The sequence below is a fragment of the Epinephelus lanceolatus genome, chromosome 15, assembly GCF_041903045.1.
Source record: "Epinephelus lanceolatus isolate andai-2023 chromosome 15, ASM4190304v1, whole genome shotgun sequence".
NCBI classification, from domain to species: Eukaryota; Metazoa; Chordata; class Actinopteri; order Perciformes; family Serranidae; genus Epinephelus; species Epinephelus lanceolatus.
The window spans coordinates 8260047-8275599 of NC_135748.1; the positions used below are offsets into that span (position 1 = coordinate 8260047).

General features: G+C 41.7%; 8 non-coding genes across 8 annotated transcripts; all 8 read left to right on the top strand.

The window, feature by feature from the left end:
- The first annotated feature begins 170 nt into the window (after nucleotides 1–170).
- On the top strand, nucleotides 171–311 carry LOC144467146 (U4 spliceosomal RNA). The gene has a single exon (XR_013493508.1). It is a non-coding gene; the product is annotated as a U4 spliceosomal RNA (small nuclear RNA).
- Nucleotides 312–2830: 2519 nt separating this feature from the next.
- Nucleotides 2831–2971, top strand: LOC144467160 (U4 spliceosomal RNA). Its single transcript, XR_013493522.1, has one exon. It is a non-coding gene; the product is annotated as a U4 spliceosomal RNA (small nuclear RNA).
- Nucleotides 2972–3902: 931 nt separating this feature from the next.
- On the top strand, nucleotides 3903–4043 carry LOC144467112 (U4 spliceosomal RNA). Its single transcript, XR_013493474.1, has one exon. It is a non-coding gene; the product is annotated as a U4 spliceosomal RNA (small nuclear RNA).
- Nucleotides 4044–4976: 933 nt separating this feature from the next.
- On the top strand, nucleotides 4977–5117 carry LOC144467141 (U4 spliceosomal RNA). Its single transcript, XR_013493503.1, has one exon. It is a non-coding gene; the product is annotated as a U4 spliceosomal RNA (small nuclear RNA).
- Nucleotides 5118–6048: 931 nt separating this feature from the next.
- On the top strand, nucleotides 6049–6189 carry LOC144467113 (U4 spliceosomal RNA). The gene has a single exon (XR_013493475.1). It is a non-coding gene; the product is annotated as a U4 spliceosomal RNA (small nuclear RNA).
- A 2467-nt stretch (nucleotides 6190–8656) lies between these two features.
- LOC144467167 (U4 spliceosomal RNA) lies at nucleotides 8657–8797 on the top strand. Its single transcript, XR_013493529.1, has one exon. It is a non-coding gene; the product is annotated as a U4 spliceosomal RNA (small nuclear RNA).
- A 2493-nt stretch (nucleotides 8798–11290) lies between these two features.
- Nucleotides 11291–11431, top strand: LOC117254522 (U4 spliceosomal RNA). Its single transcript, XR_004501479.1, has one exon. It is a non-coding gene; the product is annotated as a U4 spliceosomal RNA (small nuclear RNA).
- A 2493-nt stretch (nucleotides 11432–13924) lies between these two features.
- LOC144467168 (U4 spliceosomal RNA) lies at nucleotides 13925–14065 on the top strand. Its single transcript, XR_013493530.1, has one exon. It is a non-coding gene; the product is annotated as a U4 spliceosomal RNA (small nuclear RNA).
- Nucleotides 14066–15553: the final 1488 nt, after the last annotated feature.

The following is a 15553-nucleotide window of genomic DNA, read 5'->3' on the forward strand; positions in this document are numbered from 1 at the left end:
TTCCCCCATCCCCCATGACTGCCACTACATGGAAAAGGCGTGGTTTGTAGTCAATAAGCCAATCACATGCAAAATCAGCATTACTGTACACCCCATCAGGTCAGAGAAATGCACCATGTGTGTTGTGAGTGTTTGACAAGGACCACTTTAATCTTGTGGAGGTAATGGGCATCCTTTCGCAGAGGCAATATCATAGTCTATGAAGTTTTATTGAGACGTGATTATTACTAGTTGAAAACTTAACCCAATACCCCGCTGGGATGACTTGAAATATAGTCAGCTCAGGCAATTTTTGTTGGTCTCCAAGGAGACGTACAAGTCTGTTCTAAGGTTAAATCCTGCACCCGAGTCTAGTGACCATGGCCCTAACATGGGTGCATACAGTCAAGGGTTTTTTTTGCTCTTTCAACCTGTCTTTATATCTGAAAGTCTGTACAGTCCGACTTGAAAAACTACTTTTGAAATCTGCAATAGAGAAGAAAACAGGTTTTGCAGCGGGCTGGGTACATAAATATATGCTGTAAATTTGGGCATTTTAACATTGATGACATTGAGGATTGGCTTGCTTCTGGAGCCTGCCTCAAGTGGCCATTCAAGGAACTGCAGTTTTTGGAAGTTCTGTGTTGGCTTCACTTCTCAGCACTGGAGAGTGCATCTTGGGATTGACCCGTGTTGGCTGGCTTGGTTTGAACTGACAAAAGAAGGCTTGAACAAGGGATAGTACAGCCCTGGGGCCTGTATCACGAAGCGAGATCAACCTTTCCTGGGTTACCCAGACCTATCCTGGGTTGACTAACCCTAACAATGGCAATCAGGATAATCGGTATCACGACGCTGGATATCAATTCGGTAAATCAACCCAGGGTTGCTTTATCAAAAGCCGTGAACGTGCACGCAGCGGACCAATCACAATCATGAGAGAAGCGCAGCGTCACTGAGCGTCCTCACTGAGCGTCCTCACTGAGCGTCCTCACTGAGCGTCCTCACTGAGCGTCCTCACAGAGCGCTGTATGTGAGGAAAAAAAGTATTTCTCGTGAGGATCAGAGATTAACTCTACTAAAATATGAGGAGGAGGAAAGCAACATTAGAGAAAAGGCCAACACCGTGGCAGCTGCAGGAGGAGGAAACATGCGTGGCAACGCATAACGGGATGAATAATGTTTAGTTTTAGTTTAGATTAGTTTATTTGCACATAATGTTAAAAACAGACAGTATAAAATTTACAAGATTAAACAAAGAAAAGTGCCGGAGAGGTTAGAAGCCACTAAAAGCTTATCAAAGAAATTCCCCTGTCAAAACATCAATGAAATCACATGATAGAGAAGAAAAAAAAACGGGTCAGGAAAGAAGAAATAGAGGAGGAGAGAGGGAAAAATCAAGACAAAACAAGGTAGCAAATAAAATGATGTGTAGGTTAAATTACTCATCACTGGTTCAAGTAGTTACAGTACCTGTACCTGTACATCTGACACTGATCACACCCTTGAATCCCATGAAATCAATGCTGCGCAGATGAATTGCGTGTATTACAATTATCGTCTAACATCATTGCGTCTGATAAATTGGTCTTCTTTGTCATAACGTTATATATGCTACAATAAAGCTTAAAGCTGACGCCACAATTAAATCATATCAACACCAAATTGATAGTCTGAATAAAATCATCCTGATATTGAGCTGTGTTAGAAATTAACAGCTGCGCAGAAATATACCTAGTCTCCCTCTTTAAAAAACAAAAAGGAAAATCCCTCAAACACCATGAAGTGTAGACATGATAGGCTACTTTCCACATTTCCAGCAGCAAAGCTGTCAATTAGGCCCATTATCTTTAACAGGGATCATTTCCTCCAACAAAACAAAATGTTGGCACTAATTAATGGTGCTATTAAGTGTCCGCAAATGATCAGTTTCTTTCTTATGAAGGGGTGGGATGAAAGTTCGACTTCTTTCCACTCCGTTTTGAACAATCTTTTCATTGTCTGTTGTTGTTGCTTTCTTTTCTTTTTTAATGTTCAAAATAAACTTTCAAATCAAAATCAATCAAATTAATTAAACTTCCTGTCATGACTGGGCTGCATTTCTGTCAGCGGAGTCATTTTTTTCCGAACAGCTGATTGGCCAGTGGGTGGTGCTTTTTACAGGATCAGATTCAACCCTGAACTTACCCTGCTCCGGAGCAGGATAGCCGTTCAGAGTAAGTTACCATGGTGATCTACCCCAATAAGAACTGAACCGGCTTCGTGAGACCAAAAACCCAGGGTTAACCCTGAAGTTACCTCGCTGAGACAAAATCCTGCTTCGTGATACAGGCCCCCGGTCTGACTCTGGACATTGCTATGAAAGGGGTAAATGGAGGTTATCCAAAGGATCTACTATTTCCCTCTCCCCCATGAATGCCATGACATGGAAAATATGTAGTTTGTAGTCACCAAACCAGTGACATGCAACACAAACATGACTGTACACCCCGTAAGGTTGTAGTCGTCCTCTATAATGGAAAGAATGAGCCAAGATCTGTGCTTTCTCAAGCTGTCTTTAAGTCATCAGACTACCATTAACCAGTTTTAGACAGCCTGGATCCTTGATTAAATATGCCTTTATTTGTAATCTTGGTTTACCCCAGTAGTCTAACAAAGAAGGTATTCAAAGAGTTTAGTATTTCCCCCATCCCCCATGACTGCCACTACATGGAAAAGGCGTGGTTTGTAGTCAATAAGCCAATCACATGCAAAATCAGCATTACTGTACACCCCATCAGGTCAGAGAAATGCACCATGTGTGTTGTGAGTGTTTGACAAGGACCACTTTAATCTTGTGGAGGTAATGGGCATCCTTTCGCAGAGGCAATATCATAGTCTATGAAGTTTTACTGAGACATGATTATTGCTAGTTGAAAACTTAACCCAATACCCCGCCGGGATGACTTGAAATATAGTCAGCTCAGGCAATTTTTGTTGGTCTCCAAGGAGACGTACAAGTCTGTTCTAAGGTTAAATCCTGCACCCGAGTCTAGTGACCATGGCCCTAACATGGGTGAATACAGTCAAGGTTTTTTTGCTCTTTCAACCTGTCTTTATATCTGAAAGTCTGTACAGTCCAACTTGAAAAACTACTTTTGAAATCTGCAATAGAGAAGAAAACAGGTTTTGCAGCGGGCTGGGTACATAAATATATGCCGTAAATTTGGGCATTTTAACATTGATGACTTTGAAGATTGGCTTGCTTCTGGAGCCTGCCTCAAGTGGCCATTCAAGGAACTGCAGTTTTTGGAAGTTCTGTGTTGGCTTCACTTCTCAGCCCTGGAGAGTGCATCTTGGGATTGACCCGTGTTGGCTGGCTTGGTTTGAACTGACAAAAGAAGGCTTGAACAAGGGATAGTACAGCCCTGGTCTGACTCTGGACATTGCTATGAAAGGGGTAAATGGAGGTTATCCAAAGGATCTACTATTTCCCTCTCCCCCATGAATGCCATGACATGGAAAATATGTAGTTTGTAGTCAACAAACCAGTGACATGCAACACAAACATGACTGTACACCCCGTAAGGTTGTAGTCGTCCTCTATAATGGAAAGAATGAGCCAAGATCTGTGCTTTCTCAAGCTGTCTTTAAGTCATCAGACTACCATTAACCAGTTTTAGACAGCCTGGATCCTTGATTAAATATGCCTTTATTTGTAATCTTGGTTTACCCCAGTAGTCTAACAAAGAAGGTATTCAAAGAGTTTAGTATTTCCCCCATCCCCCATGACTGCCACTACATGGAAAAGGCGTGGTTTGTAGTCAATAAGCCAATCACATGCAAAATCAGCATTACTGTACACCCCATCAGGTTAGAGAAATGCACCATGTGTGTTGTGAGTGTTTGACAAGGACCACTTTAATCGTGTGGAGGTAATGGGCATCCTTTCGCAGAGGCAATATCATAGTCTGTGAAGTTTTACTGAGACGTGATTATTGCTAGTTGAAAACTTAACCCAATACCCCGCCGGGATGACTTGAAATATAGTCAGCTCAGGTAATTTTTGTTGGTCTCCAAGGAGATGTACAAGTCTGTTCTAAGGTTAAATCCTGCACCCGAGTCTAGTGACCATGGCCCTAACATGGGTGCATACAGTCAAGGGTTTTTTTTGCTCTTTCAACCTGTCTTTATATCTGAAAGTCTGTACAGTCCAAATTGAAAAACTGCTTTTGAAATCCGTAATAGACTAGAAAACAGGTTTTGCAGCGGGTTGGGTACATAAATATATGCCGTAAATTTGGTCATTTTAACATTGATGACTTTGAGGATTGGCTTGCTTCTGGAGCCTGCCTCAAGTGGCCATTCAAGGAACTGCAGTTTTTGGAAGTTCTGTGTTGGCTTCACTTTTCAGCCCTGGAGAGTGCATCTTGGGATTTACCTCTGTTGTCTGGCTTGGTTTGAATTGACAAAAGAAGGCTTGAACAAGGGATAGTACAGCCCTGGTCTGACTCTGGACATTGCTATGAAAGGGGTAAATGGAGGTTATCCAAAGGATCTACTATTTCCCTCTCCCCCATGAATGCCATGACATGGAAAATATGTAGTTTGTAGTCACCAAACCAGTGACATGCAACACAAACATGACTGTACACCCCGTAAGGTTGTAGTCGTCCTCTATAATGGAAAGAATGAGCCAAGATCTGTGCTTTCTCAAGCTGTCTTTAAGTCATCAGACTACCATTAACCAGTTTTAGACAGCCTGGATCCTTGATTAAATATGCCTTTATTTGTAATCTTGGTTTACCCCAGTAGTCTAACAAAGAAGGTATTCAAAGAGTTTAGTATTTCCCCCATCCCCCATGACTGCCACTACATGGAAAAGGCGTGGTTTGTAGTCAATAAGCCAATCACATGCAAAATCAGCATTACTGTACACCCCATCAGGTCAGAGAAATGCACCATGTGTGTTGTGAGTGTTTGACAAGGACCACTTTAATCTTGTGGAGGTAATGGGCATCCTTTCGCAGAGGCAATATCATAGTCTATGAAGTTTTACTGAGACGTGATTATTACTAGTTGAAAACTTAACCCAATACCCCGCCGGGATGACTTGAAATATAGTCAGCTCAGGCAATTTTTGTTGGTCTCCAAGGAGACGTACAAGTCTGTTCTAAGGTTAAATCCTGCACCCGAGTCTAGTGACCATGGCCCTAACATGGGTGAATACAGTCAAGGTTTTTTTGCTCTTTCAACGTGTCTTTATATCTGAAAGTCTGTACAGTCCAACTTGAAAAACTACTTTTGAAATCTGCAATAGAGAAGAAAACAGGTTTTGCAGCGGGTTGGGTACATAAATATATGCCGTAAATTTGGGCATTTTAACATTGATGACTTTGAAGATTGGCTTGCTTCTGGAGCCTGCCTCAAGTGGCCATTCAAGGAACTGCAGTTTTTGGAAGTTCTGTGTTGGCTTCACTTCTCAGCCCTGGAGAGTGCATCTTGGGATTGACCCGTGTTGGCTGGCTTGGTTTGAACTGACAAAAGAAGGCTTGAACAAGGGATAGTACAGCCCTGGTCTGACTCTGGACATTGCTATGAAAGGGGTAAATGGAGGTTATCCAAAGGATCTACTATTTCCCTCTCCCCCATGAATGCCATGACATGGAAAATATGTAGTTTGTAGTCAACAAACCAGTGACATGCAACACAAACATGACTGTACACCCCGTAAGGTTGTAGTCGTCCTCTATAATGGAAAGAATGAGCCAAGATCTGTGCTTTCTCAAGCTGTCTTTAAGTCATCAGACTACCATTAACCAGTTTTAGACAGCCTGGATCCTTGATTAAATATGCCTTTATTTGTAATCTTGGTTTACCCCAGTAGTCTAGCAAAGAAGGTATTCAAAGAGTTTAGTATTTCCCCCATCCCCCATGACTGCCACTACATGGAAAAGGCGTGGTTTGTAGTCAATAAGCCAATCACATGCAAAATCAGCATTACTGTACACCCCATCAGGTTAGAGAAATGCACCATGTGTGTTGTGAGTGTTTGACAAGGACCACTTTAATCGTGTGGAGGTAATGGGCATCCTTTCGCAGAGGCAATATCATAGTCTGTGAAGTTTTACTGAGACGTGATTATTGCTAGTTGAAAACTTAACCCAATACCCCGCCGGGATGACTTGAAATATAGTCAGCTCAGGTAATTTTTGTTGGTCTCCAAGGAGACGTACAAGTCTGTTCTAAGGTTAAATCCTGCACCCGAGTCTAGTGACCATGGCCCTAACATGGGTGCATACAGTCAAGGGTTTTTTTTGCTCTTTCAACCTGTCTTTATATCTGAAAGTCTGTACAGTCCGACTTGAAAAACTACTTTTGAAATCTGCAATAGAGAAGAAAACAGGTTTTGCAGCGGGTTGGGTACATAAATATATGCTGTAAATTTGGTCATTTTAACATTGATGACTTTGAGGATTGGCTTGCTTCTGGAGCCTGCCTCAAGTGGCCATTCAAGGAACTGCAGTTTTTGGAAGTTCTGTGTTGGCTTCACTTCTCAGCCCTGGAGAGTGCATCTTGGGATTGACCCGTGTTGGCTGGCTTGGTTTGAACTGACAAAAGAAGGCTTGAACAAGGGATAGTACAGCCCTGGGGCCTGTATCACGAAGCGAGATCAACCTTTCCTGGGTTACCCAGACCTATCCTGGGTTGACTAACCCTAACAATGGCAATCAGGATAATCGGTATCACGACGCTGGATATCAATTCGGTAAATCAACCCAGGGTTGCTTTATCAAAAGCCGTGAACGCGCACGCAGCGGACCAATCACAATCATGAGAGAAGCGCAGCGTCACTGAGCGTCCTCACTGAGCGCTGTATGTGAGGAAAAAAAGTATTTCTCGTGAGGATCAGAGATTAACTCTACTAAAATATGAGGAGGAGGAAAGCAACATTAGAGAAAAGGCCAACACCGTGGCAGCTGCAGGAGGAGGAAACATGCGTGGCAACGCATAACGGGATGAATAATGTTTAGTTTTAGTTTAGATTAGTTTATTTGCACATAATGTTAAAAACAGACAGTATAAAATTTACAAGATTAAACAAAGAAAAGTGCCGGAGAGGTTAGAAGCCACTAAAAGCTTATCAAAGAAATTCCCCTGTCAAAACATCAATGAAATCACATGATAGAGAAGGAAAAAAAACGGGTCAGGAAAGAAGAAATAGAGGAGGAGAGAGGGAAAAATCAAGACAAAACAAGGTAGCAAATAAAATGATGTGTAGGTTAAATTACTCATCACTGGTTCAAGTAGCTACAGTACCTGTACCTGTACATCTGACACTGATCACACCCTTGAATCCCATGAAATCAATGCTGCGCAGATGAATTGCGTGTATTACAATTATCGTCTAACATCATTGCGTCTGATAAATTGGTCTTCTTTGTCATAACGTTATATATGCTACAATAAAGCTTAAAGCTGACGCCACAATTAAATCATATCAACACCAAATTGATAGTCTGAATAAAATCATCCTGATATTGAGCTGTGTTAGAAATTAACAGCTGCGCAGAAATATACCTAGTCTCCCTCTTTAAAAAACAAAAAGGAAAATCCCTCAAACACCATGAAGTGTAGACATGATAGGCTACTTTCCACATTTCCAGCAGCAAAGCTGTCAATTAGGCCCATTATCTTTAACAGGGATCATTTCCTCCAACAAAACAAAATGTTGGCACTAATTAATGGTGCTATTAAGTGTCCGCAAATGATCAGTTTCTTTCTTATGAAGGGGTGGGATGAAAGTTCGACTTCTTTCCACTCCGTTTTGAACAATCTTTTCATTGTCTGTTGTTGTTGCTTTCTTTTCTTTTTTAATGTTCAAAATAAACTTTCAAATCTAAATCAATCAAATTAATTAAACTTCCTGTCATGACTGGGCTGCATTTCTGTCAGCGGAGTCATTTTTTTCCGAACAGCTGATTGGCCAGTGGGTGGTGCTTTTTACAGGATCAGATTCAACCCTGAACTTACCCTGCTCCGGAGCAGGATAGCCGTTCAGAGTAAGTTACCATGGTGATCTACCCCAATAAGAACTGAACCGGCTTCGTGAGACCAAAAACCCAGGGTTAACCCTGAAGTTACCTCGCTGAGACAAAATCCTGCTTCGTGATACAGGCCCCCGGTCTGACTCTGGACATTGCTATGAAAGGGGTAAATGGAGGTTATCCAAAGGATCTACTATTTCCCTCTCCCCCATGAATGCCATGACATGGAAAATATGTAGTTTGTAGTCACCAAACCAGTGACATGCAACACAAACATGACTGTACACCCCGTAAGGTTGTAGTCGTCCTCTATAATGGAAAGAATGAGCCAAGATCTGTGCTTTCTCAAGCTGTCTTTAAGTCATCAGACTACCATTAACCAGTTTTAGACAGCCTGGATCCTTGATTAAATATGCCTTTATTTGTAATCTTGGTTTACCCCAGTAGTCTAACAAAGAAGGTATTCAAAGAGTTTAGTATTTCCCCCATCCCCCATGACTGCCACTACATGGAAAAGGCGTGGTTTGTAGTCAGTAAGCCAATCACATGCAAAATCAGCATTACTGTACACCCCATCAGGTTAGAGAAATGCACCATGTGTGTTGTGAGTGTTTGACAAGGACCACTTTAATCTTGTGGAGGTAATGGGCATCCTTTCGCAGAGGCAATATCATAGTCTATGAAGTTTTACTGAGACGTGATTATTGCTAGTTGAAAACTTAACCCAATACCCCGCCGGGATGACTTGAAATATAGTCAGCTCAGGCAATTTTTGTTGGTCTCCAAGGAGACGTACAAGTCTGTTCTAAGGTTGAATCCTGCACCCGAGTCTAGTGACCATGGCCCTAACATGGGTGAATACAGTCAAGGGTTTATTTTGCTCTTTCAACCTGTCTTTATATCTGAAAGTCTGTACAGTCCAAATTGAAAAACTGCTTTTGAAATCCGTAATAGACTAGAAAACATTTTTTGCAGCGGGCTGGGTACATAAATATATGCCGTAAATTTGGGCATTTTAACATTGATGACTTTGAGGATTGGCTTGCTTCTGGAGCCTGCCTCAAGTGGCCATTCAAGGAACTGCAGTTTTTGGAAGTTCTGTGTTGGCTTCACTTTTCAGCCCTGGAGAGTGCATCTTGGGATTTACCCATGTTGGCTGGCTTGGTTTGAATTGACAAAAGAAGGCTTGAACAAGGGATAGTACAGCCCTGGGGCCTGTATCACGAAGCGAGATCAACCTTTCCTGGGTTACCCAGACCTATCCTGGGTTGACTAACCCTAACAATGGCAATCAGGATAATCGGTATCACGACGCTGGATATCAACTCGGTAAATCAACCCAGGGTTGCTTTATCAAAAGCCGTGAACGCGCACGCAGCGGACCAATCACAATCATGAGAGAAGCGCAGCGTCACTGAGCGTCCTCACTGAGCGTCCTCACTGAGCGTCCTCACAGAGCGCTGTATGTGAGGAAAAAAAGTATTTCTCGTGAGGATCAGAGATTAACTCTACTAAAATATGAGGAGGAGGAAAGCAACATTAGAGAAAAGGCCAACACCGTGGCAGCTGCAGGAGGAGGAAACATGCGTGGCAACGCATAACGGGATGAATAATGTTTAGTTTTAGTTTAGATTAGTTTATTTGCACATAATGTTAAAAACAGACAGTATAAAATTTACAAGATTAAACAAAGAAAAGTGCCGGAGAGGTTAGAAGCCACTAAAAGCTTATCAAAGAAATTCCCCTGTCAAAACATCAATGAAATCACATGATAGAGAAGGAAAAAAAACGGGTCAGGAAAGAAGAAATAGAGGAGGAGAGAGGGAAAAATCAAGACAAAACAAGGTAGCAAATAAAATGATGTGTAGGTTAAATTACTCATCACTGGTTCAAGTAGCTACAGTACCTGTACCTGTACATCTGACACTGATCACACCCTTGAATCCCATGAAATCAATGCTGCGCAGATGAATTGCGTGTATTACAATTATCGTCTAACATCATTGCGTCTGATAAATTGGTCTTCTTTGTCATAACGTTATATATGCTACAATAAAGCTTAAAGCTGACGCCACAATTAAATCATATCAACACCAAATTGATAGTCTGAATAAAATCATCCTGATATTGAGCTGTGTTAGAAATTAACAGCTGCGCAGAAATATACCTAGTCTCCCTCTTTAAAAAACAAAAAGGAAAATCCCTCAAACACCATGAAGTGTAGACATGATAGGCTACTTTCCACATTTCCAGCAGCAAAGCTGTCAATTAGGCCCATTATCTTTAACAGGGATCATTTCCTCCAACAAAACAAAATGTTGGCACTAATTAATGGTGCTATTAAGTGTCCGCAAATGATCAGTTTCTTTCTTATGAAGGGGTGGGATGAAAGTTCGACTCCTTTCCACTCCGTTTTGAACAATCTTTTCATTGTCTGTTGTTGTTGCTTTCTTTTCTTTTTTAATGTTCAAAATAAACTTTCAAATCAAAATCAATCAAATTAATTAAACTTCCCATCATGACTGGGCTGCATTTCTGTCAGCGGAGTCATTTTTTTCCGAACAGCTGATTGGCCAGTGGGTGGTGCTTTTTACAGGATCAGATTCAACCCTGAACTTACCCTGCTCCGGAGCAGGATAGCCGTTCAGAGTAAGTTACCATGGTGATCTACCCCAATAAGAACTGAACCGGCTTCGTGAGACCAAAAACCCAGGGTTAACCCTGAAGTTACCTCGCTGAGACAAAATCCTGCTTCGTGATACAGGCCCCCGGTCTGACTCTGGACATTGCTATGAAAGGGGTAAATGGAGGTTATCCAAAGGATCTACTATTTCCCTCTCCCCCATGAATGCCATGACATGGAAAATATGTAGTTTGTAGTCACCAAACCAGTGACATGCAACACAAACATGACTGTACACCCCGTAAGGTTGTAGTCGTCCTCTATAATGGAAAGAATGAGCCAAGATCTGTGCTTTCTCAAGCTGTCTTTAAGTCATCAGACTACCATTAACCAGTTTTAGACAGCCTGGATCCTTGATTAAATATGCCTTTATTTGTAATCTTGGTTTACCCCAGTAGTCTAACAAAGAAGGTATTCAAAGAGTTTAGTATTTCCCCCATCCCCCATGACTGCCACTACATGGAAAAGGCGTGGTTTGTAGTCAATAAGCCAATCACATGCAAAATCAGCATTACTGTACACCCCATCAGGTTAGAGAAATGCACCATGTGTGTTGTGAGTGTTTGACAAGGACCACTTTAATCTTGTGGAGGTAATGGGCATCCTTTCGCAGAGGCAATATCATAGTCTATGAAGTTTTACTGAGACGTGATTATTGCTAGTTGAAAACTTAACCCAATACCCCGCCGGGATGACTTGAAATATAGTCAGCTCAGGCAATTTTTGTTGGTCTCCAAGGAGACGTACAAGTCTGTTCTAAGGTTAAATCCTGCACCCGAGTCTAGTGACCATGGCCCTAACATGGGTGAATACAGTCAAGGGTTTTTTTTGCTCTTTCAACCTGTCTTTATATCTGAAAGTCTGTACAGTCCAAATTGAAAAACTGCTTTTGAAATCCGTAATAGACTAGAAAACATTTTTTGCAGCGGGCTGGGTACATAAATATATGCCGTAAATTTGGGCATTTTAACATTGATGACTTTGAGGATTGGCTTGCTTCTGGAGCCTGCCTCAAGTGGCCATTCAAGGAACTGCAGTTTTTGGAAGTTCTGTGTTGGCTTCACTTTTCAGCCCTGGAGAGTGCATCTTGGGATTTACCCATGTTGGCTGGCTTGGTTTGAATTGACAAAAGAAGGCTTGAACAAGGGATAGTACAGCCCTGGGGCCTGTATCACGAAGCGAGATCAACCTTTCCTGGGTTACCCAGACCTATCCTGGGTTGACTAACCCTAACAATGGCAATCAGGATAATCGGTATCACGACGCTGGATATCAACTCGGTAAATCAACCCAGGGTTGCTTTATCAAAAGCCGTGAACGCGCACGCAGCGGACCAATCACAATCATGAGAGAAGCGCAGCGTCACTGAGCGTCCTCACTGAGCGTCCTCACTGAGCGTCCTCACAGAGCGCTGTATGTGAGGAAAAAAAGTATTTCTCGTGAGGATCAGAGATTAACTCTACTAAAATATGAGGAGGAGGAAAGCAACATTAGAGAAAAGGCCAACACCGTGGCAGCTGCAGGAGGAGGAAACATGCGTGGCAACGCATAACGGGATGAATAATGTTTAGTTTTAGTTTAGATTAGTTTATTTGCACATAATGTTAAAAACAGACAGTATAAAATTTACAAGATTAAACAAAGAAAAGTGCCGGAGAGGTTAGAAGCCACTAAAAGCTTATCAAAGAAATTCCCCTGTCAAAACATCAATGAAATCACATGATAGAGAAGGAAAAAAAACGGGTCAGGAAAGAAGAAATAGAGGAGGAGAGAGGGAAAAATCAAGACAAAACAAGGTAGCAAATAAAATGATGTGTAGGTTAAATTACTCATCACTGGTTCAAGTAGCTACAGTACCTGTACCTGTACATCTGACACTGATCACACCCTTGAATCCCATGAAATCAATGCTGCGCAGATGAATTGCGTGTATTACAATTATCGTCTAACATCATTGCGTCTGATAAATTGGTCTTCTTTGTCATAACGTTATATATGCTACAATAAAGCTTAAAGCTGACGCCACAATTAAATCATATCAACACCAAATTGATAGTCTGAATAAAATCATCCTGATATTGAGCTGTGTTAGAAATTAACAGCTGCGCAGAAATATACCTAGTCTCCCTCTTTAAAAAACAAAAAGGAAAATCCCTCAAACACCATGAAGTGTAGACATGATAGGCTACTTTCCACATTTCCAGCAGCAAAGCTGTCAATTAGGCCCATTATCTTTAACAGGGATCATTTCCTCCAACAAAACAAAATGTTGGCACTAATTAATGGTGCTATTAAGTGTCCGCAAATGATCAGTTTCTTTCTTATGAAGGGGTGGGATGAAAGTTCGACTTCTTTCCACTCCGTTTTGAACAATCTTTTCATTGTCTGTTGTTGTTGCTTTCTTTTCTTTTTTAATGTTCAAAATAAACTTTCAAATCTAAATCAATCAAATTAATTAAACTTCCTGTCATGACTGGGCTGCATTTCTGTCAGCGGAGTCATTTTTTTCCGAACAGCTGATTGGCCAGTGGGTGGTGCTTTTTACAGGATCAGATTCAACCCTGAACTTACCCTGCTCCGGAGCAGGATAGCCGTTCAGAGTAAGTTACCATGGTGATCTACCCCAATAAGAACTGAACCGGCTTCGTGAGACCAAAAACCCAGGGTTAACCCTGAAGTTACCTCGCTGAGACAAAATCCTGCTTCGTGATACAGGCCCCCGGTCTGACTCTGGACATTGCTATGAAAGGGGTAAATGGAGGTTATCCAAAGGATCTACTATTTCCCTCTCCCCCATGAATGCCATGACATGGAAAATATGTAGTTTGTAGTCAACAAACCAGTGACATGCAACACAAACATGACTGTACACCCCGTAAGGTTGTAGTCGTCCTCTATAATGGAAAGAATGAGCCAAGATCTGTGCTTTCTCAAGCTGTCTTTAAGTCATCAGACTACCATTAACCAGTTTTAGACAGCCTGGATCCTTGATTAAATATGCCTTTATTTGTAATCTTGGTTTACCCCAGTAGTCTAACAAAGAAGGTATTCAAAGAGTTTAGTATTTCCCCCATCCCCCATGACTGCCACTACATGGAAAAGGCGTGGTTTGTAGTCAGTAAGCCAATCACATGCAAAATCAGCATTACTGTACACCCCATCAGGTTAGAGAAATGCACCATGTGTGTTGTGAGTGTTTGACAAGGACCACTTTAATCTTGTGGAGGTAATGGGCATCCTTTCGCAGAGGCAATATCATAGTCTATGAAGTTTTACTGAGACGTGATTATTGCTAGTTGAAAACTTAACCCAATACCCCGCCGGGATGACTTGAAATATAGTCAGCTCAGGCAATTTTTGTTGGTCTCCAAGGAGACGTACAAGTCTGTTCTAAGGTTAAATCCTGCACCCGAGTCTAGTGACCATGGCCCTAACATGGGTGAATACAGTCAAGGTTTTTTTTTGCTCTTTCAACCTGTCTTTATATCTGAAAGTCTGTACAGTCCAAATTGAAAAACTGCTTTTGAAATCCGTAATAGACTAGAAAACATTTTTTGCAGCGGGCTGGGTACATAAATATATGCCGTAAATTTGGGCATTTTAACATTGATGACTTTGAGGATTGGCTTGCTTCTGGAGCCTGCCTCAAGTGGCCATTCAAGGAACTGCAGTTTTTGGAAGTTCTGTGTTGGCTTCACTTTTCAGCCCTGGAGAGTGCATCTTGGGATTTACCCATGTTGGCTGGCTTGGTTTGAATTGACAAAAGAAGGCTTGAACAAGGGATAGTACAGCCCTGGGGCCTGTATCACGAAGCGAGATCAACCTTTCCTGGGTTACCCAGACCTATCCTGGGTTGACTAACCCTAACAATGGCAATCAGGATAATCGGTATCACGACGCTGGATATCAACTCGGTAAATCAACCCAGGGTTGCTTTATCAAAAGCCGTGAACGCGCACGCAGCGGACCAATCACAATCATGAGAGAAGCGCAGCGTCACTGAGCGTCCTCACTGAGCGTCCTCACTGAGCGTCCTCACAGAGCGCTGTATGTGAGGAAAAAAAGTATTTCTCGTGAGGATCAGAGATTAACTCTACTAAAATATGAGGAGGAGGAAAGCAACATTAGAGAAAAGGCCAACACCGTGGCAGCTGCAGGAGGAGGAAACATGCGTGGCAACGCATAACGGGATGAATAATGTTTAGTTTTAGTTTAGATTAGTTTATTTGCACATAATGTTAAAAACAGACAGTATAAAATTTACAAGATTAAACAAAGAAAAGTGCCGGAGAGGTTAGAAGCCACTAAAAGCTTATCAAAGAAATTCCCCTGTCAAAACATCAATGAAATCACATGATAGAGAAGGAAAAAAAACGGGTCAGGAAAGAAGAAATAGAGGAGGAGAGAGGGAAAAATCAAGACAAAACAAGGTAGCAAATAAAATGATGTGTAGGTTAAATTACTCATCACTGGTTCAAGTAGCTACAGTACCTGTACCTGTACATCTGACACTGATCACACCCTTGAATCCCATGAAATCAATGCTGCGCAGATGAATTGCGTGTATTACAATTATCGTCTAACATCATTGCGTCTGATAAATTGGTCTTCTTTGTCATAACGTTATATATGCTACAATAAAGCTTAAAGCTGACGCCACAATTAAATCATATCAACACCAAATTGATAGTCTGAATAAAATCATCCTGATATTGAGCTGTGTTAGAAATTAACAGCTGCGCAGAAATATACCTAGTCTCCCTCTTTAAAAAACAAAAAGGAAAATCCCTCAAACACCATGAAGTGTAGACATGATAGGCTACTTTCCACATTTCCAGCAGCAAAGCTGTCAATTAGGCCCATT